The sequence below is a fragment of the Dipodomys ordii genome, unplaced genomic scaffold, assembly GCF_000151885.1.
Source record: "Dipodomys ordii isolate 6190 unplaced genomic scaffold, Dord_2.0 Scaffold18, whole genome shotgun sequence".
Lineage (NCBI taxonomy): Eukaryota > Metazoa > Chordata > Mammalia > Rodentia > Heteromyidae > Dipodomys > Dipodomys ordii.
In genome coordinates, this window is record NW_012267234.1 from 18491516 (window position 1) to 18503358 (window position 11843).

An 11843-nucleotide genomic window follows, 5' to 3' on the forward strand; every position below is an offset into this window, starting at 1 on the left:
CAGGCCCGCCTTGGGGCAGACCCCGGGTCCGCTCCACCCCGGCGTCCCAAGCCGCCAGGTGAGGCCCGGCCGGCCGGGAAGAGCGCAGCTGCGGATGCCCGGCTCCCTGCCGCCGGCACGGGCGCATTTCCACCTCGGGCCTTGGAAATCCTGGCCCTGATTGAGTTGGGTGAGCCTGCGTCCCCCTTCTAGGGTCTGGGTCCTGCAGAAGCTGGCAGGGACAGGGCATGCTCGCCACCCCGACAGATCCAGAGGGTCCTGCCAGGGAGACAGGACATGCTCCCCCACCCCGGACGGACCCAGAGTGTCCTGCCAGGGACAGGGCATGCTTGCCGCCCCGGACGGGACCGGAGGATGGTGCCAGGGACAGGGCACGGTCGCCCACCCCAGACAGACCTGGAGGATGGTGCCAGGGACAGGACATGCTCACCCACCTGGACAGACCCGGAGGATGGTGCCGGGGCTCTCCTAGCTGTGTGCACCGGTCTCCAGCTTCTGCCCAGAGCTGGCTGCTTTGCCACCCAGGGAGACGCCGCAGGTGTGTGTCTGAAGCGGGAGGCAGGGTCCGGGCAGCTCTCCTGTTCTCCACATCCCTTCCACACCCGGTGGCGGGCCTGGTGCTGACCCTCCTTTCCAGGCTGGGGTCCAGTGGAGCCTGTCTAGGGCTCCTCGGCTGGTGAGTGACTGTCGTCAGTGACAGTTTGCTGGGGTCCAGACCCTGAGCTCTGACTCTAGCTCCTGCCTCTTTTTTTTTTTTTTTCCAGTCCTGGGTTTGAACTCAGGACCTGGGCACTGTCCCTGAGCTTCTTTTGCATTCTACCACTTGCGCTATAGCACCACTTCCAGCCTTTTCTGTGTATGTGGTACTAAGGAATTGAACCCAGAGCTTCATGCATGCTAGGCGAGCAGTCTGTCACTAAGCCACATTCCCAGTCCTGGTCCTGCCTCTTTTAAGACTTGACCTGCACAAGTCAGGGTCCCAGGGAAAGCAGCTGGATTCTGGCCCCAGGCAAGGGAAATGGAAAGGGAGGTTTAAATGTGTAGAGGCTTCTAAGACTGAGCAGGAATGGTTATGATACCAGACACCAGGTATTTCCCAGGGGCCAGGCTTTCATGAGCAGCCTCGCGGCTCTGTGTGGTGGGTGCACATTGAGGTTCAAAGTGCTTTGGGTGTGTGTCTGACTTGACCACCAGGGCTGGCGGGAGCTGCCAGCCTGGCTGGATCCTGTCACAGGTTGGGAGGAAAGCATGCATTCAGCGACCAGGCGTGTGACCGCCAGAGAGAGCCGCATGGCTTCTCGCGCTGCTGGGGGCACCCTGAGTCCCTGAGTCCCAGATGGGACAGGAAGGGGGTGGGTGGACACAGGGCTGGGGCTCAGGTAGCAGTTCTGTGCACTCGAGAGCTGTGTCTGGGGACCCACGTCAGTGCTGGCCCCTGTAGTCCTGTTAGTCCTGTGTCCAGGCTTCCCTGGGGAGGACGGGGCCGGTGAAGAGCAGGCGGAGGCATCTCAAAGCCCCCAGGCTGGGCATCTGCTCCTTTGTAGTTTGCATTTGATATACTTTAGAGTCGGGACCCTCGATGCTGACCCCCGGCTGGCAGGAGTTGGAACATGCTCTGATCTGTCACCAGCGTAATTTGCTGCGTCTAGGAGGTGCCTCCGTGTCTACTGCTCTTTTTCTTTTCTTTTTTTTTTTGCAAACCCGCTGGTTTTCAATCAGTCCCAGATGTGTAAAGCCAGCGTCACTCAAAGGGGCTGACAGCTGTCAAGCCGGGAAAGCCAGAGCCAGCAAAATTTATGTCACTTCATCTCCAGTGACAGATGATCAGCTTCGCCTGGGCTGGGGACCTGGGCGCTTTTGTGAAGCCCCAGAGCACACATCACCACAGAGCTGGCACACGCGTGTGTGCACGGGCACACACACACACACATGTGCGCGCATGTGCACGTGCGCGCGTGGGCTGGGGGCAGAGCATTCCCGGGACCTGCCAGGCTCTTCTTTTCTTCTTTCCTAGAAACAATGTATTGTGGTAAAATACACACAAATACCCAATTTGCCACTTTAGCGCTTGACTGCGCTCCAAATTCTGGGACAGTGCGCTGGCAGCCTGGCACGGCTGCGGCCGCTGCCAACTCCTGGCACTGCCATCCCCTCAGGAGACGCCGCCTCTGCGCCCCCACTCCCCCCGCCCCGGCAGCCTCGTCTCTTTCTGTCTGTGGAGTTGCTTATTCTGGACATTGTGCACGTTGGAACCCCACAGTGTGTGGTCTTGAGTCTGGATGTCTTAAAGTTTCACCCATTCAGTCGTCTAACAGAATTTCATTCCGCTTTCTTTTTTAGGGGGCAGTACTGGGATTTGAACTCAGCACCTCAGACTAACTAGGCAGGTACTCTACACCCGAGCCACTCTGCCAGCCCTTTTTGCCCTGGTTATTTTTGAGGTAGGGTCTCACTTTATGCACAGAGCAGCCTAAGTTACATGTGGTTGGGATGACAGGCATGTACCACCGTACCCAGATATTGGCTGAGATGGAGTCTTGAATTTACCTGAACTGGCCTCCAAGAGTGATCCCCCAAGCCTTAAACCTCAAAGTAGCTAGGATTACAGGAGGGAGCTACTGTGCCTGACTATTTTTGTTTTTCTGAGATGAGGTCTCACTATGTAGCCAAGGCCAGCCTCCAATTTAAGCACCCACCCCCTACTTCTGCCTCCCTGCTGCAGTGGAATCCAGGGGGGAACTACCATGCCCAATCCTCTGTCCTCTTCCCTCCTCCTCCTCCTCCCTCTCCTCCTCCCTCTCCTCCTCCCTCTCCTCCTCCTCCTCCATGCTAGTACTGAGGCTTGAAACTCAGGGTCTTGCGTGCTCCCTGGCGGTGAGACTCTCTTCTTGCTCTAGAACACCTCTGTCTGCAGCTCTGGCTGCGATGGGCGGATCTGCTCTGAGCACTGCATAAAGGTGTGGACGTGTGTCTTCCTCTTGAGTGTGTACCTGGTGGGGTGGCTGGGTCACACGCCAGCTCTGTGTGACATGCGAAGGACCCGTGTCCTCTTTCCCGACTTGCTGGATGAAGACGCATCCACTCAGGTGCTTGTGTTCCGGACAGCGTGTGACTCCTCGTGTGGGTTCAGGAGCCCCAGCATCTGGGCATCCTGTGGGGAGTGGTAGCGCTCCACTCAGAGTCACCCGACAACTGGTGGAGGGTCCTGTCTGAGACACCACCCCGAGGGAGCCCTGCTTTGTTTCCAGCTTGGCACTGGGGTGCTCCCGGGCAGCACCCCCTTTCTGCACGGTGGATGGTCCAGCCAGGGGAGACCACTTTGATTGCCTGCAGCGCTGTGCTGGCTTAGTCAGAAGCACACGGTCAGCAGGGAAAAGGGCTAAGGGAGGATTGCGCAACTTCTGACCCATCATTTAAAAAAACAAAACACTAGAACTTACGAAATGCCACATTTCCAATCCCTCTTGGCTTGTGGAGAGGCAGTGTTCCAGAAGGAAAAGGATCACACTTCCATTTTGTTCCTGTCGAGTAATGCCAGAGCCAGTCCTGCCCCGCTGTGCATCCGCCCTAGGATGGCGAGCTGGTGCCTGACCCCGGACCCGGAACGAGGGGCGGGCTGTGGCTGGCCACGGCTGCGCACTCCGCAGGTGAACAACCCAAGCGAAGGTGTAGTAGGTTGAGGCAGCAATGTGGTGAAACTGGCAGCTGATGGCCGCTCACCCTGAAATGAACTGTGTCTCCTGGGAATGGAGACCCACCCCAGGTGGCCCCAAGGGGACTGAGCCTGCTGCCCCTTCAAAGCTGATCTTTACCGTGTGGGGCTCTTCTCCAACAAAGCCTTTACCTTCGACAAAATAATGGGTTTCCCCGTGAACTTCTCATTCATGTACACGCTTTGATTTGGTTTCCTCCCGTCACCTCCTCCCCGCGTCGGCCCCTCTGTAGTTCCCTTCTATGCTCATAGCATTTTGGGGGGGGGGCTGTCTCTCTGTCTGTTTTAGAACTAGATTCCGCTCAGGAGAGGAAACATGCAGTACTTTTTACTTTCTCAGTATGGCTTATTTTGCTTAACATGATCTTCTGTTCCCACCCATTCTTCCTGCAAATGACATCAATTCATTCTTTTTCATGACTGGATAGTACTTCCCCCACCCCCCTTTTTTTTGTCAGTTGTGGGGCTTGAACTCTGGGCCTGTGCACTGTCTCCGCGCTCTTCAGCTCAAGGCAAGCATTCTACCACTTGAACCATAGCGCCACTTCCAATTTTCTGGCTGTTCAATGGAGATAAGAGTCTCACGGACTTTTCTGCCCGGGCTGGCTTTGAACTGCAATCCTCAGATTTCAGCCTCCCGAATAGCTAGGATTACAGTTGTGAGCCACTGGCACCGGGCTTAAACAGTACTCCTTTTATACACACATATCACAGTTTCTTTAACCATTCACCCATTGAGGGACACTGTGGCTGATTCCACAGCTTGGCGATCGTGAACAGAGTAGCAATAAAAGTGGGTGTGTGGATGTCTCTCGCGTGCTGACCTGCATTCCTTCAGACGTGCCCAGGAGAGGTACGGCAGATTGCAGCTCTACTCGGAGGTTTTCTAAAGAGCCTCCTTAGTAGCCGTGGGTGTCTGGGCGGGTTTCCATCCCTCGCCTGTGGTGGCTGCGGTGGCTAGGGTCTGGCTAGGGTCGCTTGCCCCCCAGCACGGCTTGCGTGGTTTGGGCGGCAGGGGTGTCACCTGACTGCCCAGAGAGGGTGGCGTTTTCTCTGTGTGCACCCTTTCTGCTTTCACCCTGCCCCCAGCAGTGTTCTCAAAGTAGGGTCCCTGGGTCTGGCAGCGCCTGGACCTCAATAGGCACTAAGGTGTTGGGCCTGAGTCAGAGCGCGTGGGATGGGCGGCTGTAAACAGGTATGCAGGATGCACAGGGCTCGGGGAGCGGCCTGGGTCCCCGGAGCCATCCCAGGCTGTGGCACAAAGATGGGGTGGCGGGATGGCCATCCTGCCTCTCCCCCCTTCCTGCAGAGCCTCGATGCTCCTGCAGAGCGAGCTGTGGGGCTGGGGTGTGCTCAGCCTGCGAGAGGCCCTCTGGTCCCAGGCACTGGGAATACAAAGCAACAGGGCACTGGTGTTTCTCCGCCTCTCTGTGGCCGTGTGCCTGGCTTGGTGGCACTGCATAGAGCTGGCCCCGATGCTCCGGTCCTGAGTATTGTCCCCAGGACCCAGGCTTTCTCTGGAGCATGCGCACTGTTGTGGGTGCCAGAAACCCTGCGTGGTGCACCTGCGTGGACCCTCCACGCACTGGACACCGACATGTCCCTGAGAGGCAGTGATATCGCCGCAGCCCTTCACGCCACCCCCAGCAGCTCTCTCTCCACACAGCCCGTCTGTTCTCTTCTGAGGCCGGCCCGGCCGGGACTTCAAGGCCTGGCTGCCTGGGACCAGGCAGGTATTTTCAGCGAGGCCTTGGCAGCCTGGGACAAAGTGCTCTCTCAGACGGGATGAACCGGGCCCTGTCTGGGAGCCGCGTGCTGCTCCAGGCGGCTGGCAGGGCCTTATCTGGGCTCCTACCAGTGAAGTCTGCTTTGGAAAGGGCCGTCGGGGCCCAGGCCTGGGGTCTGTCTCAGCCAGGAGGCTCCAGAGGGTGAGCAAGGCTGGGGGGGTTCTGTCTCGCTCTGTACCCATGCTTCACAGAGCCCCCCACACTGCCTGAGCAAGTCCAAAGTTGTTTTTTTTTTTTTAAGCATTTACTTTTAAAAGTTCTCAAGGTCAACATGCAAAAGAAGACCTCTCCCTCCATCCATCATGGGCTGTCAGGTGAATTTCCTAGAAGATGAGGCCTCAGAGATGGATGGGTCCCCAGAACCCCCTTTGGCACGCCCAGTGCCCACCGTCCCCCCCTCCCCCTCTACCGCGCAGGAAACTATTTCTGAGCTGCTTTCTACTGACTTACGCTGTTTTGCTGGGTTTGAGCGTTGCATGTTTAATCATGGGCGTCTGGCTTGCGTTGTGCAGCAGTGTCTGTGAGGTCTGTCTGGGTTTCTGCAGACGTCCACAGCATAAATCAGACTTCCTCACATACTCCCCTCCTCCCGTTCTCCCTCTTCCTCCTTCCACTCTCCTGGCTCCTCCTCCTGCTCCCCCCTCTAGATGAGCCCCCCACGTTCCTCGATGCCCCTCCCAGTGCTCTTCTGGACCCCTGTGGGCTGGCCCTGACCTCCCTGGGACCCTGGTCCTCTCTGCTCCCACTTGCTTTGGATGAACCCTGGCCACAGCTTGTCACTGCCTCGGGGCCTCTGTCCTTGTCCCTGCTGCCTGGAGTTTGTTTTTCTCAAGGTCAGCCACACCTGCCCATCTCCATAACCCATCAGAGCCCCCCTTCCCAGTGCAGAGCATGTCTGTCTGTCTGTCCGTCCGCCATCTCCATCCCCGTGCTAGCTCAGTGCAGACCCCCAGGGCCCCCGGGTCTGGGCTGCTGCCCTGACACCTGCAGCATGGACCAGCTGCGTAGGCCGAGAGAGCACTCTTTTTTTTTTTTAAAATTTTTTTTTTTGGGTCCGGTTGTGGGGCCTGAACTCTGGGCCTGGGCGCTGTCCCTCAGCTCTTCAGCTCAAAGCTAGTGCTCTACCACTTGAGCCACAGCGCCACTTCCGGCTTTTTCCTTTTTGCTTATGTGGTGCTGAGGAATCGAACCCAGGGCCTCATGCATGCAAGGCAAGCGCTCTACCACTGAGCCACCTTCCCAGCCCCGCGAGAGCACTCTTTCCTGGGCCTTTGCACCTCCTCTGCCCCCGTCCATCCCCAAGTAGGGACTGGAAGCTTGCAGAGGGGCAGGCCAGCCGGAGCCGAGCCACAGCCCCCCTCCCCAGAGGGCACAGCTCTAAGGGAGGAGCCAGTCACTTCTTTTCCTTGGGAGATGGGGGCCTGAATCCAAAGCGTGGCGGGACACTGTTTCCACGGAAACAACCACACACTGGCAAGAAGCCAGACGCCCAGGAGTGGGACGTTGGATATTTGAAGACTCTATTAATGTACTGTCTGGCCAGTGCAGTACAACTGTTTGTATGTCTTATCTTGGCTTGTGTGGACCCTCCTGGGTTCTCAGTTCTGTGTTTTGCACAAAGTCGATTAAGTGTTTGTTGAATGACTGAGATTCTCATTTTGCCCAGAGCTTTCTCCTTTCTCAGCATAGTATTTAAAGACAATGAGCGGGCATTCTAGATCTGTTCAGTGCCCCGACAAGACCTTCAGACCCCATTAGGATTGCGCAGCCCGCTGTGCGGGCTCAGGAATGCCGTACAGGCAGTACAGGCAGTGCTTGCAGCTAGGCCCAGGAGGCTGACGGAGGGCACTTGGCTGTCAGGGCCTAGAGCGGCCATGGGGGGGGAGGGGGACCTGGGGCGGCTCCAAGTGGCCAGCAAGGGAAGGAGCCAGCCTGTTGCTTCCCCTGGGTCTGGCCTCCATCTTGTCAAAGGGCTTTAGGAAAACCGACAGGAACCCTGGAGGAGGGGAGACGTCTGGGACTCACCCGGCGTCTGTAACGGGGCGTGCTGCCCAGCCTCTGCCCAGCCCTGGGCTCGGCCGAGACACACTGGGGGGAGAGGGGGGACCCCTCCTTCCAGCCACCACTTCATTCCTGGAATTTCTGGGTGGTTTGTGGGTCTGACTCGGATCTGTCGTTGGCCTCTGCTCACAGTCTGCGTTTTCCTTGCTAGTTCTGAGGAAACGCAGAGCCTGGGGAAGCCCCCGGCCTTCCACAGTCAGCCGCCGTCCCGTGGGCAGCCTGCCGTAGCCAGACATGCAGCCTGGATGTGGGGTAGTGGGGCAGAGGGCCTGATAGGGGCTCCCTGCAGGGGCCGGCGGATGGGCGGGGGCCAGAGGGGCTCCTCGGGCCTCGGTGGGTGAGCCTCAGCCTCCTCATCAGTAAGATGGAGTAACAGGGTCAGGGCCCAGGTTGCTACTGGCACTAGGCGTTGGGCTGAGCGGTACTCAGCCAGCCCGGAGTGAGGCGGGAGTGAGCCCATCCCAGTTAAACCAAGCTGCTGGTAGCATTCAATTATATAATCTTGCAATTAAATAAGTTTATGTTTCTGTGCCGGCTCTGGGGTTGAAATCAGAACCTTGCTTTCTTGCTTAGCTTTTTTGCTCAAGGCTGGCACTCTACCACCTGAACCACAGTTCCACTTCTGGACCTTCCTGCTTGGGCTGGCATTCAGCTCAATCCTCAGCCTCCCGGGTAGCTGGGATTCCAGGAGTGAGCCTGGGGCGCGTGGCTTCACATTTCCTGTCAGAGCTTGTGCCGGGCCGTGATTGAAGCGCACAGCTGTGGAGCTCAAACGCCCTCTGCCTTACAGATGTGCACTGGGGGACCCAGAGCAGCTGGTGCTCTGTCCCAGGCTGCACAGCTGGTGAGTGCAGTGTCAGGAATCAAACCCAGATCTCCTCCCCCAGGGTCCGAGGCTGCAGGCAACCACAGGCGTTGGAGTTATCCAGTCTTTATCTGGCGCTTCTGATCTGGGGGTGGGGAGCTATGCATTCACCCCGTAAGTATTTCTTGAGCCGCGGGGTCAGCAGCAGCAGACCACAGGTCTGCGGTGAATACATTTCCAGGAAGCGGAACCCTGGATGAGCAGGCGGAAGGCTGCTGGTCCCGAGGGAGGGTAGGCCGGGGGCCGTGGGATGGGCTATGGGAACGGCATGTGCTGCGATGACAGCTCCGTCCTAATTCTCCCTCCTGGCAAACTTCCTCAACCTTCACGGAGCAGCTGCAGGGGGAGGGGGGGGGAGGAGAGGAAGGATGACGCAGGAGGCCGCCTTGCTCTCCTGCTCCGGAGCGTCGTGATCCCCTGCACCCCAAAATACCCACAGAACCTTCATTTGAGCAGCCCAAGCCCCCTGCCCCCCCCAGCCTCCCCCTAGGGTCCTGGTTCCACCTTCAACTGCCCCGGCTCACAATCTGGTTAACATCCACAGGACTCATTTTCTGTTTGGTTTCATTTTGCTTTGTTGGTCGTGGGGCTTGAACTCTGGGCCTGGGCGTTGTCCCTGAGCTCTTTCGTTCAAGGCTGCCTGCGCTTACCACTTTGAGCCACAGTGCCACTTCCAGTTGTCAGGTGGTTAATTGAAGATAAGAGTCTCACAAGGACTGTTTGACTTGGGCTGGCTTCAAACCACAATCCTCAGATCTCAGCCTCCTGAGCAGCTAGGATGACAGGTGTGAGCCACCAGCGCTCACCTGGAACTCGGTTTTATTGGCTGCAAAATGAGGATATAATCAGCCCTTCCCTGGCAGAGCCCCTGAACAACCAGGTGCCGGTGGCTCACGCTTGTCATCCTAACTATTCAGGAGGCTGAGATCTGAGGATCACAGATCAGAACTGGCCTGCCCAGGAAAATATCTTCAATGAACCAACAGAACTCTGGAAGTTGAGCTGTGGCTCAAGGAAGAGTCCCAGCTTTGGGTGACAGAGCTAAGGGCCGCTCAGGCCCTGAGTTCACGCCCCGGCACAAACGCCCTGCTCAGTGGACAGCCTGGCTCCGTGTTGGCCCTGGGCTGGGAGAGCTTCGTTCTCCACATGGCCTCACGTGTTCCTGGGAGATCGCGGAGCTGTCAGCCTCTCTGTGGTCCCCTGGGCTTTGTTTTGCAATGACACAGCTGAGGTCTGCCAGAGACGCTTCCGGCCCTGCTCAGCCTGGGCGGACAGCGGGCGCTTCCGCAGTGGTGTTGCAGGAGAGTCGAGGTTGGAAGCGCAGAGCTGTGTGGGGGGAATGCTGGGGCTCCGCCACCCACACGTGAGCCACTGCCCGGCCATCTGCAGCTGAGTGCCTGGCCCAGACATCAGGTCTGATGTCGAGCCAAAGGTGTGTCACCGGTGGGGATGACAGGTGCCCCTCAGAGGGGTGTAAAGGCTCTATACCCCTCTGGCCAGTACATCAGCTCACTCTCCTCCAGGGTTGTCCTGTGCGCCGGGGGGCCCGTGCCAGCTCCCCCCAAGGGGAGACAGAGTGCGTTCCTCTGGCATCCACCTACCAGGGCTGTCCTAACCAGGACCATGGCCTGGGCAGCAATGGCGGCCACCATGTATGTCCCAGGGAGCCACAGGCCACGAGCCCAAGATGAAGCTCAGGCCTCAGCCCTGGCTTGCAGCCACCTGGCTGGTGATATCCTCCTGCGGCTGTCCCTTGGCCCCACGTCTGCCTCCTGGTCTCGGGCCAGATCAGATCCACCCAGAGGACACTTTCACGGAATCCTCTCTTCAGAAGCCAGGCGTCCAAATACAGGCATGTTCTCAGCTGCTGAGGTCAGGATCTCCACATGCAAGGCTGAGCCCGTCACAGGTGCGGGCTTGCTGGGCACCAGGTGCGGGGCCGCATCCTGGAATAGAGCCATGGGGATGCCAGCCCTGCTGCCCTCAGGCCCTCGTAAAGTCTGTAAGAGCTGCGCTTGGCCGGAGCCCCACGCTGGGCCTCGGGCCTTCCCGGCACAGATCCACATCCCCTTACGCTCCAGCCAGGCCCAGCCGCTTTTGGACCCTGTGGTAATGGCCTGCTTCAAAAGGCTTGACCAAGGTCTTAGCAGGCAAGAGGCGCGGGAAGGCCCGGGAGAAGCTACAGCATTCTCTTCTTTCTTCTGTGGTCTCCCTCCTGGAGACTGCGAGCACTGAGGCTCTCTCCATACCTGAGACTTTAGAACTTCTCTTTATTTATTCAGTGTGTGTGTGTGTATGTAGAGTGCCATTAGCAAAATGTTCTGTCTTGCTTTTTAAACTTACCATTGCATTATGTATTCATGCCTACCAACATAGGACCCTAGCTGTGCAATATTCTACCACACTACTCTCTCCCATGTCTTGGGTTCGCCACAGCTCCTGCTGATCGCCCTCTGAATGATGCATGTCAGTCAGGCCCAGCTTATCATCTGGCTGGTCACCATGGTCCTGGGACACGATGCCGGGTCTCTGTCTCCGCCCCTCACACTCCCAAAGCGCAGACCAAAACAGATGGAGTGCTGTCACCTTGCCGGGGCGCACACCGGGGACATGGGCCCCCACACCCACGTCCCAACAGCATCAGCGTGCTTTTGCGTCTCTTCTCTGACCTGGCCTGCGATGGCAGCTAGAAATGTCACCATGTACGGTGGCATGACCCTGGAGAGAGAGCTCGGGACGCTGGGAATTATGCATTCTTGGTTTGACTGCCAGATGGCCTGGCCAGTGCACAGATGCCCTCCCTGCCTGGCCCTGGTGTCTGGCCCTGGAGACCACTGCCCTCTGGAGATGGGCGTCCAGCCCGTGACAGGGCAGCTGAGCGTCCCCCTGCCAGCCGGCTATTTGTGTGTGCAGGCCCCCGGCAGGACTGGAGCGTTTCCAGGGCCGGATGGGAGCTGCAGAGTTCTCATGGCCCTGGGCCGCCCGCCCGCCCCCTCGTGCCAGCAGTGTGCCTTCTGGGATGTCTGTCCCAGCCGCGTCCCCTCCCTGCCTCCCTCTCCCTCGCCCCATGGCTGCTCTCCGAAGCCCCGCCCTCTGGAGCGGTGTGGTGCTACAGCGTCGCCCTCCCCGGACAGCTGAATTCTGGAGTCCTGGCCCCAAGATGCCACGGACGGGAGTCAGCCCCATTCTGCTGCGCTGCGTGGGAGCTGCCGCCCCTTCCCTCTCCCGGGGCAGCTGAGTGAGGCTCTATTCCCCCTCCCCCCGCATCAGGGGCCACGGGCCTGTGGGCCTCGGGAGTGAAGCAGAAGAAGGCAGGACCAGTAGCAAGTGTTTGTCAGATGCCAAGACGGGTCTGTTGGTGGCCTGTGTGGAAGGGAGCCGGGGTCTTTGGAACCATTGGTTCAAGTCTCCCACGAGA